The sequence below is a fragment of the Dasypus novemcinctus genome, chromosome 5, assembly GCF_030445035.2.
Source record: "Dasypus novemcinctus isolate mDasNov1 chromosome 5, mDasNov1.1.hap2, whole genome shotgun sequence".
Classification (NCBI taxonomy): Eukaryota; Metazoa; Chordata; class Mammalia; order Cingulata; family Dasypodidae; genus Dasypus; species Dasypus novemcinctus.
In genome coordinates, this window is record NC_080677.1 from 5043340 (window position 1) to 5058508 (window position 15169).

At 52.7% G+C, this 15169-nt stretch overlaps 1 protein-coding gene across 4 annotated transcripts in view; it reads left to right on the forward strand.

The window, feature by feature from the left end:
* The window catches only part of GRB10 (growth factor receptor bound protein 10), a 209717-nt gene that overhangs the window by 36081 nt on the left and 158467 nt on the right, over nucleotides 1–15169 (forward strand). For all 4 annotated transcript variants that reach the window (XM_058296624.2, XM_012526047.4, XM_071215044.1 and 1 more), the window contains exon 2: nucleotides 2145–2243. The gene's annotated coding sequence lies outside the window, so the exon portion shown is untranslated. The remainder of the gene's footprint in view (nucleotides 1–2144; nucleotides 2244–15169) is intronic.

The following is a 15169-nucleotide window of genomic DNA, read 5'->3' on the forward strand; positions in this document are numbered from 1 at the left end:
TGCTAAGAATGTTTGCAGTTGCCTCAGGGTCTCCCCAGTCTGCTAATCCGTCCTGAGATGATAGAGGAGGTCTTGTATTTTAGTTAACTCTTCAGTTTTTTAAAAATTGTATTGTCTTTGTTTTGTCAACTCCAAAGTTCAATGTAAGTTTTCTTAAAAATAGACAAAAATCATTGACATAGTCACTAGCTCCCTTTCATTTTGCTTTAATTATCGATTACCTTATGGTGCACATTACAAAAAGCAAACCTCCCACGTGTATTCTTTTAAATGTGAAAGGCATCCAGGAAGGCTTGTTCTGAAGTGGTTCTGGGGCCTTTAGAGTGGGGTCTGGGAAAACACTTGCTTCTTCTGGGAAACTCCTCAAGGTAGGAGGGTTTCTCTTGTAGGTACGGTGACTAGTTCATTCTCCAACATTCTTAAATTGTCATCTCAACTGAGATACTTGTTTAACCATGTACAGTGATGTAAAAAAATACATATCTAGTTTAGCTGCTTGAATTTAGACGTATTCTATGTAACATAATCATCATGGTACTTACCAAGCTTTCCAGTTCTTCGGGAGGGCCAAAGCAGGTACTCTGGGTAAAATGCATTTGCATGGGGTTGATTTTTGAACAGTGAAATAATTACGTCTCATGTTTCTACCCTATCGATCCTGAAAAAAAAAATACCAGGCTTCCCTTCGAGTGTCAGCAAACCTCATTGCCTGCAGTGTTGTGTTTTGCGCCTGGCTCTGGGCGAGTAGTTTGGCATGCGTGGTCACAGTCTTTGTTTAGTGGTCGCTGTGTGTTGGGTCCTGACCTAAGTCCTCCCAGGCTTCCTCTCACTTGATCCTGACAACAGCCCTCTGGGGGAGATACTGTGTTCATTGTAATGTTATAGCTGGGGAAACTGAGGACCAAGGAGCTCCGTAATTTTCCAGGCACCACCCAGAAAAGTCGGGGTGGGGGCTGGTGTGCACTAAGGGGATCTGATCCCTAAGCCTGAGTTCCTAGCCGGCAGGCCCAGGTGGACGTTCTGCAACGGCCGTGTTTCTGGTCAGCGGGTCAGCGCGCATCTGTCCGCTGAGTTACTGTCCTGGGTCGTCTTCCCTGCCAGCTGAGAGGTGGCGCAGGTTTTGTCTGAGGAACGTGGAGTTCACGAGCACTTGTTCTATACCTGATCGCAGGCCACGACACAGGCTGTGGGCGAGCTGGAGACCGTAGACCCTCTTTGTGGTAGTTGACCACTTACGACAGAAGCAGCAGTTCTAATGGACGGCATTTATCGAGCTCTTGCTGGATGCACCTCGCCTACTAAGACGTTTTGCGTATGTTTGTTTCATTTAAACATGTCAAAATTGAGCGGCATTCCAGCAGTCTCTATTAAAACCCTCAGAGAGGTGGGCACATCCCCGCGGTGGCCTCAGGGCCAGGGTGGACCAGTGACGTGCCAGATAACTAGGAGGTAGGCTCCACCAGGGCCAAGGTCTGTCTCACCCTTCCCCTCTCTGCACCTGAAATGACACCTTGGGCACTCAGGAAATATGTGCAAATAAATGAGGGAAAGAAAACCAGAGGGCCAGGAGTGGGTTGCCTGGTCGACCTGCTTCCGCACGCCTCCCTTGGGATAGCGGTACTGTGTGAGGACGAGATGTCCTCGGCCAGCAGAGCCTTTGTTGTGGACAGCCGGGCACTCTGTGAGTGGTCCTGGCCGAGGGAGGGTCAGAAGGAGCACAGGGTTTGGGAGAGGAAGCCCTGCAGGGCGGGTGGAGGGTCGTTCCCTGGGAAGACTGCTGTGGGGTGCAGGCTTCGACTGGGGCTCCTGGCAGGAACGACAGGGAAACCGTGACTTGCCAGTGGGCAGGGGGGTGTGTGGTAAGGGAGGGCCAGGGAGCTGCCTGCCCGGTACCCGTGGCCTCGGAGCCCAGGACCTGCAGCGGGGAACTTTGCTCCACGGTCACCTTTTGCCCACAGGCCATCGATGTGGCCGCCAGAACCCCGTTTCTTGTTGACTCTCCCTTCTTCCTTGTTGGTTCTTGAGTCTTCTGGATGCGCTGCTCGGAAAAGATACCCTCCTATGTCTGCTTTCCTAATTTTAGTCTTGGGTGCGTAGCGGAGGGTGCACATTTGACCTGAGTGGTTGCCTCCTTGCTCTTTCAGCTTTGGAGTTGACCAGAATGCCGCGAGCGAGGTGGCAGCGGCTGGCAGGAGAGGCCAAGTGACTGCCCTTGGACGGAGCCTCGCGCAGACTGCCGGCGGGTGAGTTTTGGGTGTCTTACCCTGCGTCGCCTTCCCTGGCCGGGTGCTGGACCCTCGCTCCACTGTTCCCAAAGGAGACGCTCCACCGCCCACCCTCCGTCCTCTCTGCCTCCCCGGAGCCCTGAGCTGCTTCACACCAGAAGTGGGGGCGGGCTCTGCAGACCACCCTGGGCGGGGCAGCCTGGGGACGCCCGCCTCTCCCCTTGCTCTCTGTAGGGTGGGGGCGATGGCGCCCGCCTCGAGCCTCGCCCCGAGCCTCGAGGACCCGGCTGGTGCCCAGGAGCTGGGAGCCGTGGTACTGCGGGCCGCCAGGCCGGGAGGGGCGGGGGCAGGGCCCAGCCTCGTCCAGGAAGACCGTGTGCTCGTCCCCCTCCCGGTGACGCCGAGGCGGGGGTCTGCTCTTGAACGAGGGCCTTGTGGGGGCGGCTGTGGACGCCTCCCTGCAGGGGCTTTTCCTCCGACCAGAAGTGCCTCCGTCCTCCGGGAGGCCCGGCGTGGGCCCCCGGCTGGCGGCCGCGGGCCTGGTGGACGGCGCGGGCCGGGCTGCGGGCGGGGCGGGGGCCAGCACGGCCGTCCGGTGTGTGCGCTGGACCTCGCCTGGGTGGGAGTCTTGAAAGCAAGCCCAGGAGAAGGGCTGAGGGGGCCGAGGGGCCGCCCTCCCGTCCACCTGGCCTCCTGCCATGCCCGAGGGTTCTAGCTGCAGCTGCTTTTCCTCTCCCTCTTGTCCTTTCTCTTGTTCATTGCTCTTCCTCGGCTTTGTTTTGACCCCTTCCTTCACCTTTTTTTTTTTTTTTTAATTTTATATTTTATTTTACATTTTATTTTATTATTTTTTAAATTTCTCTCCCCTTCCTTTCCCCCCAGTTGTCTGCTCTCTGTGTCCATTCGCTGTGTATTCTTCTTTGTCTGCTTCTATCCTTATCAGTGGCACTGGGAATCTGTGTTTCTTTTTGTTGCATCATCTTGCTGCATCAGCTCTCCATGTGTGCGGCACCATTCCTGGGCAGGCTGCACTTTCTTTCGCACTGGGCGGCTCTCCTTCCGGGGCGCAATCCTTGCGCGTGGGGCTCCCCTACGCAGGGGCTTCCTTCACCTTTTAGTCCCTTTGGATTTTTCCTAAACGGGCCAGAATCCAGAATGGACGGGTTTTTCTCTTTGGTCCTGACTGGATGCATTCAGTGAGCAGTTACTGAGCGTCAGCCTTGTGGTCGAGGCTGAGAAAGTTGATAGAAGTCTCTGTGTTTCTGGCGATCTAACGTAAAATGAAATTTTTTCCTGGGGCTTGATTTTTTTTCCTGCCTGTGAGTCAGTGACCCTTAATAGAGAACCCTTGCCCCGCGTGGAGGCGGAATGAGGCGTCCCCTCGAGTCACGGGGACAAGCCGAGCGCTGCCCCGGCCTCCAGCGGCCTCCAGCAGGCACGGGTTCTCCCGTGGGGACAGACCGGGTCTTTTGTGGCCCTTTCCCCTCTTGTTCACAGCACAGACAAGTGAAGGTAGCAGAGACGCCCTGGCTTTTCACGCAAGCTGTAGAAATGAAAGCTGGAAGGGAGAGTGAGTTCTGGGAGGCTGCGAAAGCTCTGGCCTGGTGCCGAGGCTGTGAGCTCTTGGCCTCGCCTCTGCCCCGAGCCGCGTTTCAGGACCCTCCTGCCCGCCCTGGGAGGTGGGCGCGTGTTGCAGCTCCGTGGCTTGGTGTTTGGGGTCGGCTGTGACGGGCTCGTGCCAAGGCTCCTGTGCTCCTTAGACCCTCGGTGCTGCCAGGTAGCCTTCGTCTGCAGCGGGCAACTGCTTGTGAGTGGTGCCGAGATGCCTTGGGCTTGGGGGATATTTTATTTTTGGCAGGCATTTTAGTGTTGGAGAGACACTTCTGAAAAAGGTCCCCAAAACGAAAAGTCCCTAAGTCCCCCAGCTGGCCCCGCTTCCTGGCACGTGTAACCCGCCTTCCCCTTCTTCTCCTCCTCTGCGGTGGCTTCACGTGACGGGGCTTCTCTTTCCTGGGAGCCTTTGAATCCCGACCAAAGCGATCAGGAACCCGTGGCTTGGCGTCTGGTTTCACGGCCGACCCTCCTGGTTTGGCTCAAGGCGTATCATGTGCGGCGTGGGTCGGGCGTGGGGGTGACGGCGTCTCGTCTGCCCCGAGAGCGAGGGGCTGGTCTGTGGCAGCTCACTGCCCTGCCCCCTGGGTCTCAGTCCACCCAAGGATGAGGGGGTGTACTGAGAAGGTAAGGGGCGGCCCACCCGAGATTGCCCTGGAAAGCAGATCTCACATTTCTCTAGCCACACAGCCCTTTCATTGCACACGTGCCCCGACGTTCTCTCATCCTTCGGGTGCCCCTGGGTGCCCCTAGCTCCAGCTGGGGGCCTGGAGCTCCCTGGGCCTCGGGAGCTGCAGGGCAGGGGGGGCGAGGGGGTGTTTCTTTGCTTCCGGGCGTGAGTGCACTTGAGTTCAGGCTGCCGAGATGGCTCTTGTGGTGCAGTTCTCCAAGGCCAGGTCTACCCTGGGAGTGCGAGATTGCTCGGAAGCCAGCTTGCTTTGAGTTATCCAGCGGCTGCACTCTGCTCCCCCAGTCCTTTCTGGGCAGCTCTAGAACACATCTCATACATGGAGATGGCTAGGGGGGTGCCGAGGGCTGTGAACTCCAGGCTCGTGCCGCCCCAAAGGGGCAGTCTGCAAAGTGGACCCCGTCCTTGGGACTGGCAGGGTCACTCAGGATCCCCGATGAGCTCCTGCCCTAAAGAGAACAAATTAGAGCCACAGGTAAACACTGCTAACTGGAGTGCATTATATAGCATTAAAAAAAAGTAGTGTGGTATGTGTGTATATAAAACCTAGCATTTGCTATTTTAACCATTTTTCCACGTACAGTTCAGCGGTGCGCATTACGTTCACTGCGTGGGGCCACGTCTCCACCAGCCGTTACCAAAACTTTTCCATTGTCGGTGTGTACAGAAACTCTGTGCCCTTTAAGCAATAACTCCCCACATGTAACGTGTTCAATCGAAAGTCACAGTGGATACATTTTCAGTTGCCTGATTGTTTTTTCTATTCATTCCATAAATTCTTAGTCTACACCCATTTTGTGTGTTCTCTAGATTCTAGAAGACGGCCACCGCTTCTGCCTGCACCAAGCCTGTTTTTGAGTTCGAGAGTCTCATTAATAATGCACCTTCTGCTTGATTGAACTGTTGAGGTCCATCTCCTTCACCGTTCCCGGTGTCGTAGCTCCATTTGTTAGGAGGTCAAGAGAGAGAGGAAGGATAGAAATGACGATGTTTGTTCCGTTTTCCGTTCTTCCACTCCTGGTTCCAAAGAGGTGTCTGATTGTCCTCAGCAAGCCAGTGCCCCCTCTGGGACCACCGCAGCGTAGCTGTCCTCTGATCTCATTTTCTTGGGCTGCTTTTCTGGTTTTCTTTGGAGAATGTTTCGGGGTTGCCTTGGGTTTCTGAGCCTCAGGTCCACAAGCACACAGTTGGCAGTGTAGCCCCCACTCCCTTTTGGGGCTCTGCTCTGAGACAGAGCTGTCCTGGTCACGGGCGGCGGGCGCTGGCCTGTCCACGGCATGGCATAGCCCTCCCATCTGCCGGGTTTCTCTCTTACTGGCCCATCGCATTTCAGATGTAGTTAGAGCAGGGCTAGTTACTATTTTTGCCACTACTTCACCTTATTTGGTGAGACAGAGCTTGGCTAAGGGTGGAAATAATCTCTTTGGTCAGGTGCATAAATGAGTACTTCTTTCTCTTTTACACTGTATTTCTAAGTAGAACATCTTCAGCATCTGAAAATGATAATGACTTCTGCTTTTCTCTTTCCAAGGGCAGAAAAGTCACAACAGTTCACCACATGACCATTTTGATCCTTAGGGCCAGAAAGGTGCAGACTGAACTGTTTTTTAATGTGCTCTCTGACATTATGTCTTCCTGCCTTGACAGCCTTACGTTTTCCTATAAAATGCACTCCCTTGATTCTCCTAGTCATCCTTCTTGAATTTTGTTACCTCTCTTTGTTTTTCCCCTACTAACTCTCCGCTGCCCGTAATGTAAGCATTCTCCCGTTCTCTTGGCAGGCTTTTGTATTCTCCTGGGGTGTTCCCAGAGCATTTTATTTCTGCCTCATTTTGGACACTTACCCCAGCATGTCCTGATATGGTGGCTTTGTAACTGCCCCTCTTCCTCATTGGTTTTTATTAAGTATTTTCTGACACCCCCCATTGTTTCGCGCTCCTGTCGGCTTTCTGTGTCCCTTCGCTGTGTGTTCTTCTGTGTCTGCTTGTCTTCTCTTTACGTGGCACTGGGAACTGATCCTGGGAGCTCCCAGACTGGGAGAGAGGTGCCCAGTCTCTTGCACTCCCTCAGCGCCCTGATCTGCTGCTTGTCATCTCCTCTGTGTCTCTCTTTGTTGTGTCATCTTGCTGCAGCAGCACTCTGCGTGGGCCAGCTCACCGCGCAGGCCAGCTTGCCTTCACCAGAGGCCCTGAGAATTGAACGCTGGACGTCCCATATGGTAGGTGGGAGCCCAGTCCCTCGAGCCACATCCGCTTCCCATCCCTCATCGGTTTTTACTGGAAAGTGAGAACCACATGTCATTTAGCAACATCTCTGAGCAACTGTGCATACCATTCGCACAGAAGGATCTCAGTAAATACCTGAATTGAAGTTTTAGGTGTTTGGTTCATAAACTTGGGGTCTTAACACATTAATCTCTGATCTAAAGACGTTTGAGGCTCCTAAAAATAAACTAAGTTGGAAGGAAGGAAAATAAGCTGTTAGCGCCCTGCTTGTAAGTGACTTCCAGTTCATCACCTTCAGCTCCCGTTTGTTTCCAGAGTGTTCGTAGTTGCTGATGGAGGTGTTTTATGATGTCTGCTTGAAAGCCCTTGTTGGGTAATTCTGACATCTCAGTCCGTTCAGTGTTGGTGTGGGTTGACTGTCTTTTCTCATTTAAGTTGTAATTATCCTCATTTCCACTTCATAGCCACCTTATTGGCAGGTGATATATATATATATTTTAAAGATGCCTAGATGACAAATGGCAGGTGCTTTTCTGTTGTATCCTGGACGTTTTGGGAACTGTAGTGTGAGAACCTAGATTTAATCCTCCTTTTAGCAGGCAGCCTCCCAGGGGAGGTGGAGACGCAGACCCCAGGGGGACTGGAAGATCACTTCCCTGCTGGGCCCCACTGAGACCCCCCACAGGAGAGCAGGCTCTTGACGCCTTGCCTTGCTGCCCTCAGTCTGGGTGGAGGTCTGGTTCCTCCTCGGCCCGCAGCACCCCCCTGGAGGACCCCTCTTCGGCCACGCGGTGGAACCTGTGCTTCCCACTGGGCCCGTGGCAGCAGGGGGGTGAGGCAGAGGGCCCCTTGCCCAGCCTCGCCCCTGCAGGGGAGGGTGCAACCTCGGCTCCCTGCAGGTACCCGCAGCAGGGATGCCTGTCCTTCCGTCCACCCTTTCCCTGCTCCCTTAGCAGAGGAAACCGGCTGCTTCTGGAGCTTTTCCCTCTGGGCCCGCTGGTGGTTCCAGGGCTGTGACGCCCGTTCTGGGGTGAACGGGAGGCGATGTGGGAATGCAGGGGCCGCAGGGCTGGTCATTCCAGGGCCCAGCTCCCTAGGAGGGGGCGCAGCCTTCCCCTCAGCTCATTGCCTGCCTTTGCTTGCTGTTTAGGCGTTTCCATTGCAGAAGGGAGGGCCTGGGAGGCATGGGGCTGCCCCTTCTCGGCCAGAAGGGGATTCTCCAACCCAGCTGTTCAACGCTGGTACCCGTGCAGGAGCCGAGTTTTAGCAGGAGGGCTGGGCGTATAGTTGTTTGCTTCTTCAGTCAAAAGATGAAAATAGTGTTACAAGTCTGCTGTGTATAAGTAGGCCGTTTTTAAACTTTCAGTACTCAACTAAATAGGAACAATTATAATTCAGTAATCTTTTAATGGCTGACAGCTCAGTTGCTCCTGCTCAAGTCCATCTCTTTTATTTATTTTTTTATGTCTTTCTCTCCCCTTTCCCCCTATTGTCTGCTCTCTTGTCCATTCACTGTGTGCTCTTCTGCATCTGCTTGCATTACCGGGTGGCACCAGGAAACTGCGTCTCTTTTTTGTTTGTGTCATTCTTTTTTTTTTTTTTTTTAATTTTTTTTGTCTTTATTTTTTTTGATGTTACATTCAAAAAATATGAGGGCCCCATATACCCCCCGCTCCCCTCACCCCACTCCTCCCCCCATAGCAACAGCCTCCTCCATCATCATGAGACATTCATTGCATTTGGTGAATACATCTCTGAGCACCGCTGCACCTCATGGTCAGTGGTCCACATCATAGCAGCAGCTCTCTGTGTGTGCGGGGCCGCTCCTGGGCAGGCTGTGCTTTTTTCACACAGGGCCGCTCTCCTTGCAGAGCACAATCCTGGCATGTGGGGCACCCCTATGCAGGGATGCCCCTGCATGGCACGACACTGTGCACAGCATCACCGCATGTGGGCCAGCTCAGCACACGGGTCGGGAGGCCCTGGGTTTGAATCCTGGACCCTCCATATGGTAGGTGGACGCTCTATCAGTTGAGCCACCTCCACTTCCCAAGTCCATCTCTTTTTGAAATTATTCTGGAGATTCAAAACCAGACGTGGCTATTACCTGCCCATATTTCTGTACATTAGAATTGGGAGAAGGTCTGATTTCTGGCCTCGGGCTGCTCAGGAAACCTTGGTGCCTTGATCTTCGTGACTGCCGTTATACCCGTCACACACAGGTTTCTCGAGAACTGAGATCATATCAAAATATTAATAAGTATTGATAAGTTTCTGACAGCTTTGGGTATTGGAGTATTTTGGGGGATAGCAGGCATTATTTCTTAAAGCTTAGTGTTTTTTTTAGCAGTGACGATGTCAAAGTTAAATTTCGACAAAGTCCACTTGAAGGCAAAAAGTAGTTTGTATGGTGTTTAAGATGGGTCGGGAGACCCCAACCCAGAGGTGTCAGCTCAGGCCCAGCCTCTCCTCAAGGCCCCTGAGCTCACGGAATGTGGATGGTGGGCCTCACTCCCCACCTGCCCCCGCCCCGGGTGCTCTCGGAGGCTGGGAGGGCTCTGTAGGGCCGTAGACAGTGATTCAGAGAGCGCGTGCCTCGAGGAAAGAGGAGGTGCGGCTGCCTGGGGACAGAGCACAGGCAGCAGCCAACACGCGAGTACAGTCACAGCAATACCTGTTACGTAGCGTACTCCCGTGAGTTCCAGGTGAGTCTGTGAATTAATCCATTTGATCTTCACAACACTCCTAGTAAGTAGATCCCACTCTCCCCGGTTTAAAGGTGAGGAAACCAAGGCACAAAGAAAGTAAATATTTGTTCTTGATCACACCAGATCCCTTCATATCCTCCACGCCGTCCCCAAGCTGTTTTATTTTAACCGTTTAATTTAGGTGTAGAAAGCATGATTAACTGCACATATTTACAACGCAATTTAATGAGGGCTGACATTTGTATACTTGTGAAACCGCCACCATAAGGCAAGTAATGAAGATAACCGTCACCATTCAACATTTCCTCGCCCCTTCCTGATCTGCCTCCTGTTGCCACAGATTGGTTTGCGTTTCCTCGGGTGGGGTGTCAAGGGGATCGATTTGTTTTGCCTGACTTTGTTCCCTCGGCGCAGCCTGTGGCGATTCCTCTGGTGGAGCACTCGGCTCCTTTTTTGCCCCCTGTGTGGGTCTGTCAAGTTTGCTCGTCATCCTCCCGCAGGTGCTTCTGGGTTTCGGTCTCCCCTAGAGCTGCCGCAGCCTGTTTTCTCTGTTGCCGCTGTGCTCCTTCCGGGGCTTGTTGGGCCTTCTCTCTGGATTCCGTCTCCTCCTGCCCAGGTCCCGAGCCTCTGGTTTGGGGCGTGACGGTGGGTCCACTCTTCTAAGCTCGTGCCTGCGACAGAGCCGGGCTAGGAGAGGTCGGGGGCGCGTGTCCCTGGCTAGCGGAGGCAGTGGATGCTCCCCCGTGGCACAGACGGCGCGCTCTCACAGGTCAGCGCCTCGGGCACGCGTGGGTCAGCTCCGAGTTAATTTGGTGCTGAGTCTGATCCAGCAGGCTCAGGGGACAGGCCGTGGTGATTCTGAGTCTCCCCGGTGTTTATTGACTGTACCTGCTGTTTAGGTGGGCGGAGAGCAGGGGACTTAATTTTCCCTTGGACTCGGGTCTGGGAGGCCTGCCCTCCCGATCAGCAGTGGGTTATGTGGGGACTCGTGCAGGTGAGCTGGCGTGTGTGCTTCTTTTGTGATGTGAAAACTTAGCTCTCCTGGCAGTGACGGTGAGTTTGGATGGCTTCCCAGATGTTGGGGATGGCGTAGGTGTGGGAAACCCAGGTGTGTCGACTGTGTATTCTGACTCGTGATATTCAGGACGATGGCTCTGGAACTCTAGAACTTCCTGCTGTCTGCTCCCAGCAGCGGGTCTGGCCACACTGCGTGTGTCGTGCTCAGGTCTGTGTCGTGCTCAGGTCAGCCTCTCCACGGGATGCCCTGAGCTAAAGGCATGGGGAGCTGAGGACAAAGGGCATCTCTGAGTGCATCTGCTGAGGCGAAAAACAAGAAGAGATGCAGGAAAGCAACCTTTCCTTCTTTTATTTTTTATTTTTTGTCTTTATTTATTTTTTTAATGTTACATTCAAAAAACACAAGTTTCCCATATACCCCTCCCCCCACCCTTCCCCCCATAACAACAGCCTCCTCCATCATCATGAGACATTCACTGCACTTGGTGAATACATCTCTGAGCACTGCTGCACCTCATGGTCAGTGGTCCACACCATAGCCCACACTCTCCCACAGTCCACCCAGTGGGCCACGGGAGGACGTACAATGTCCAGTAACTGTCCCTGCAGCACCACCCAGGACAGCTCCAACCCCCCAAAACGCCCCCATGGCACATCTCTTCCTCCCACTCCCTACCCCCAGCAGCCACCATGGCCACTTTCTCCACACCAATGCCACATTTTCTTTGATTACTAATCACAATAGTTCATGAATAGAATATCAGTAAGTTCACTCTAATCCATATTCTATTCCTCCAAGTGTTGGCAGGTAATTCACCTTTTCAGATGGATTTATATTTATGGTAGGAGCTGGGTTACCTATGGGCAACTGTGTAATCCATGATAAAAAATAAGATCAAGTTCTCAAAGAACTTTCTGCCTTGACACCTCACAAGGGAATTTAGTTCTTGGATTACTCAGCCAACAGGGGTGCTGATGCAAAGTACGAGAACTCTGTTGGCTTTTATAAAGGGTATTTGTTTGGGGTGGAAGCTTACAGTCATACGCCCATGAAGAGTCCAACTCCGGGTACCATAAGAGGGACTTTCTCACCCAAAGTCATTTGCCACATGTTGAGGCAAGACGGCAGCGATGTCTGTGAGCGTCCAGCCTCCTCCTTCTTAAGGCTCCGTGGTCCCCGTGTCTTTTGATTTCAGCTGGAGGCTGGGGTAAGGCTGGTCTCTCAGGGCTTCTCAGCTGCTCTGGTCTCTCCAAGGGCAAACCGTCAGCTCTTTTCTCTTCCCGGGGCCTCTGCCACGTCTACGGAGCTGTCTCTCTTCCTCTGTGTATCTTCTCTGTGTATCTACTTCCGCGTTCTTGACCGAGCATCTGTTTCTATAGCCCCCAAGGGGGCAGGAACTCAACCCTGCACGCCCTAGTGACATGATCAGATCAAAGTTCTAATTTTGAGTTAATCAAGTAAACATAAAACCTTTGAATTTAAATCAGTCAAAGGGTACCACGCCCAGAGGAACAGACCAGTTTGCAGACATAATCAATATCTCTTTTTGGAATTCATACATACTATCAAACTGCTCAGCTCTCGAGGTAACAAAGGGCGCTCGTTGGCCGTTCTTCTCCACTACTGCTGCCTGTGATCTGCCGGCCAGATCGTCCAGCGTCTTCAAGGGGGAGCCGTGCTTTTCTTCCCGCTGCATGGGGGCAGCTGGCGACGTGGTCATGTGGGAATAGCAGCATCAGCAGGCTCTTCTAAGCTGAAAGGAGGGTTACACTTTTAAAGTTACGAAAGAAGATAGAGGAATGTAATAATGTGCAGTGAGATTTACGGTTAAGCACAGACTCTGAATAGCTACGTCTAAAGCATTTCCTCCTTCTGGAAAGAACTGAGCTGTTGTAGGCCTGGAGACCGGAGGGAGCAGAGAAGAGGCTGACGTTTCATCGGCGACTCTTCCTTTGTACTGTCAAGGGTTATTTTGACGAATTCCTTCACAGACCAGTGAGTTGGTGTCTGAAAGTCCAGAGATGGGGTGATGGGTGTGGATGACTTCATCAGAAGATTGTGGCTTTCTTAGTCACTGCAGTTTTTAGAACCAGGGGAAGGAAGTGTGGCTTGGAAAATGACAGATCCTACAAATTCTGCAAACTTAACCAGGGACAACTCCTGGTGGTTATTTATCGGGACTCTGATAACATACACCTGGTGGGGCCCGCGTAGATAAGAAGCTATGCTTTTGAAACACAACAGTGGAAATTCTACGTTATAATTCTACATTAAAGAGAATCCAAATTTCATAAAGTGGAGACTAACATGTCTGTAAACCTCTGGAACTTGGGAGTTTGAGGAATTTTCGAGCATCATCTGGAGTGTAGACCCTAGGCTCCTTCCAACCTTCTGCAGGCGAGACAGCAAGAGTTTTTCTTTCAGATGTATTTAAATTTAGCCTTGCCATGAAATTAGGGATTATGACATCATGTTTTTTAAAGAAATGCCCTAGTAATGTTTTCCCCCTTTTTTGGGGGGGGCGCAAAGAAGTTTTCTCCATAGGTTCCCCCCTGTACACCAAACTGGAATTATCTTACCCTAAACTCAGGGTGGCTAACATGGGTGTCATTGTGGCCCTTCTTGCCCAGAGGTTCTGGGGCTGAGCCCATCGGAACCCGGCCCACTGTAAATGTTCAGTTCCCCCCCACCGGTTCCCGGTCACCAGCGTGGACGCTTTGAGTCGTCTTCCACGCAGTATCTGGTTCATCTAGGGGACAGTAACACCGCCCCTTCGGTTTTGAGATGGCGCCCCACCTGCCCGGTCCTCCTGCCGCCACCCTGGAGCGGGCGCTCACCGGCTCTCCCCGCCCACGCCGCAGGCCCCTCCTCTGCTCCCAAACCTCTCCACTCCCCTGTGTCACTTTCAGTTCTCCCTAAGTCCCACCTCCCATTCTCCCGTCTGGGGTCTGTCTTGCCACAGCTCTTAAGGCCGCGCCCCTTCTGCCCGTCCTTGCCTCCATCCTCCTCCTCTCCCTGATTCCTACCACTTTGCCAAGCCCAGTTGCCACACCAGCCACAGAACCTTCTCTGGGACCCTGTCCTCATTAATGCCCATCTTTTCTAAACAGGCAGCTCTCGTCAGATAGCTTCGCTGGTAATTGTGCACTCTGTAGTACGACTTCTACTTGGACTGCTGGCACGTGGCTGCGACGCAGGGTGTGCTGGCTGTGGGCGGCAGATGCTGGCGCGGGCCAGGTGGCACCCAGTGCCTCGTTGGGTCCCCTTACCTGGCCTACACAGGAGGTGTGGTCCCCACTTACCCGGAGGGCGTACCTAGCCCAGGGTTCAGCACTTGCACGTGACCGCAGGGTTCACTTCGCACGTACCGCATTGGCCGGTTTCCGACACTCTGTCATGCCCAGTTCCCTCCCTGTCTGCCCACCTGCTTGCACCTAGACCTTGTGCTGCTCAGGGCAGCCACGCCACAGCCTGCCCTCTGCAGCCTCGTGGGCTGATGGGGTGTCCAGCCGAGGGGATCTGCAGAGTGAAGGGAAACTTCTACCCACTGTTGCGTTCAATGAATGTGCTGGACGCCGTTAGGATGGAGAGGATAATTGAGCTCCCTTGTTAGCGGAGCTCCACGCCCCATCCCCCGTAACGTGGTTATTAATATCAGCGTACAGCGAGGAGAAAGAGAGCTCGTTAGTCCTGTTTTCTGTAAGTTGTCTTTTGTGAACATTTAGCTCAGCTCTCAAAGATAGAACTATTAAGACAAAATTGAGCAGTGTATTATCTGATGATAGTTGGGGGTTGGCTTGTACCTAGACAAAAAGGATTATAACTATGTTGTAAACATAGGCTTTGTTTTACATACCAAGGAATTGAACAGCAAGGCAGTGAATGATTTTCTTATCTTTTAAGATCATTTGAATCACTTGGAGAAAAACCATGAGGGAGGGAGAATGCAGTGGGGTGGAAGCAGACGGGAAGTGATGGCCCGGTCCACTGGGTACCAGGCAAGGCCCGTGGTCTTTCCTCAAGTGGTGTCATTAATTCTCTCACAGCCTGGTGGGTGGATGCCTTTAATGAAGAAACCAGGCTGAGAAGGGCCAGGGGATTTTCCCAAGCCACACAGGGGCAGCAGTGGAATTTGAACCTGGTGGTTGACTCTCCTTGACTGCACCACTGTGCTGCTCTTAAGGAGAGAAACAGGCAAAGCAGCACATCGGTCTGGGGTGCTGTTTCAGCCTTCTTTTCAAATGCAAAAAAGCCAGAAAGTCTTTATGGTTACATAAGCCTGGGTGTTAACAGAGCCAGCGTTTTTTATTCTCCTCCAAAACTTCTAGAGCCTTCAATCGAGTAAGGTGGCTGTCTCAGGAGGAAGCCTTTTTAAAAAATGATTTTACCCTAACTGCCTCCCTCCCCTCCCCTCCTCTTCCTTTCTTACTCTTTCCCTTTTGCTCTCCTCCTTCCTCTACCCCACTTCACCTCCTCCGTCACCTTTCTGTCACCCCATCAGAAAGGTGACGGGCTTGGGGAGGGGAGATGGCTGAGCCATTGTGATGGCTTGGCTTTAATTCAGAGAGAAATGGAGGTGGGGGGGGGGGGCGTCCCTTGAACTGGGGAAGAGAGCGATGTGATGAGACCCGGTGTAAACAATCACTGTGGCTTCTCTGTTAGGAATTGACTGCAGTGAGCAAGGAGAGAAGCTA